The sequence below is a fragment of the Fukomys damarensis genome, unplaced genomic scaffold (assembly GCF_012274545.1).
Source record: "Fukomys damarensis isolate Sample0158 unplaced genomic scaffold, DMR_v1.0_HiC HiC_scaffold_27, whole genome shotgun sequence".
NCBI lineage: Eukaryota > Metazoa > Chordata > Mammalia > Rodentia > Bathyergidae > Fukomys > Fukomys damarensis.
Genome location: NW_022900939.1, coordinates 4,440,653 through 4,442,133, shown reverse-complemented (window position 1 = coordinate 4,442,133; position 1,481 = coordinate 4,440,653). Strand labels below are relative to the sequence as shown.

Sequence of the window (1,481 nt, the reverse complement as noted above, 5' to 3'; positions counted from 1 at the left end):
AGTAAACTCTGTGCCATTTTCTGAAGTTAAGGATGTGGATAAGTGCCATTATGGTATAATATGTTCCTGAGAATTGAATGTCTTAATAACAGAAGGAGTTTACAATAGCATGGGTTTCATGCTAAAAACAGGATAAAACCCTGTATTGTACCAGAAACAAATGTCATTTTATAACCATATCTATACATGGGGACTGTATTTTCTTCACTCTTCTTCACAAAAATTTTCATAAATTTCTAGGAACACTAGAAAATACTGAAACATCCACATTTTGGAGACAGGGTAATTATTATAATTTATTATTCAACAGATGAGTGCCGAAGGACACTATGGATAGTACCAACTCCACCAGTGTGCCTGGCTTCATCCTCATGGGGCTGACGGACTCTGCAGAGACACAGCTGGTCCTCTCCGTGCTCTTCCTCCTGATTTACCTGATCACAGTGCTGGGGAACTCGGGGATGATACTGATCATCCGCCTGGATCCCCAGCTCCACACCCCCATGTACTTTTTTCCTCACTCACCTGTCATTTCTCGACCTCAGCTACTCAAGTGTCATCACCCCTAAAACCTTACAGAACTTAATGACGTCTACGAAGAGCATCTCCTTCCTGGGCTGCTTCACCCAGATGTTCTTTTTTATAGTTTTTGTTGCCTCAGAATGTTTCCTTCTCTCTTCCATGGCCTATGATCGCTATGTAGCTATCTGCCGCCCTCTGCACTATCCAGTCATTATGTCCACAAGACTGTGCTGTGCCCTGCTTGCTGGGTGCTATGTTATTGGCTTTGTTGATTCCACTGTGGTTGCAGTTTACCTGAGCAGACTGCACTTCTGCAAATCTAATGTCATCCAACACTTTTTCTGTGATTCGTCCCCTATTTTTGCCCTGTCCTGCAGTGACACTTATGAGATTGAACTCATTATATTCATATGTGCTGGATCCAACTTAGTGCTGTCTCTCCTCACCATATCTGGATCCTATCTGTCCATCCTCTCCACTATCCTGAAAATCAATTCCACTGCAGGAAAGAAAAAAGCCTTCTCCACCTGTGCCTCCCACCTCCTGGGAGTCACCATCTTTTACAGCACTACCATCTTTACTTACCTAAAACCAAAGTCATCCTACACCTTGGGAAAGGATCAGGTGGCTTCTGTGTTTTACACGATTGTGATCCCCATGCTGAACCCTCTCATTTACAGTCTCAGAAACAAAGAAGTGAAAAGTGCTTCTGTTAGAGTCCTGCAGAAGAGAGAGGGTTCTAGACAATTAAAATAATAGTGATTCTACGCATTTATATTTCTCCTTGTCTTTTTTACTTCTAAGAAATTATCTGTACTCAATCTGAAAAAAACATATCTTTTTTCCCCTTTCCAGCTGTTCTTTACTTAACAAATATGATCTTGGATATTTTGAGATGTAGGTACTTATGAATTCATATTATAATTTGGAGTTATCAATTAACTTTTCAATCTATTGTG

General features: G+C 40.8%; 1 pseudogene; it reads left to right on the top strand.

Moving 5' to 3' along the window:
* The first annotated feature begins 317 nt into the window (after nucleotides 1–317).
* LOC104851185 lies at nucleotides 318–1,278 on the top strand (annotated as a pseudogene).
* The last annotated feature ends 203 nt before the right edge of the window (nucleotides 1,279–1,481 follow it).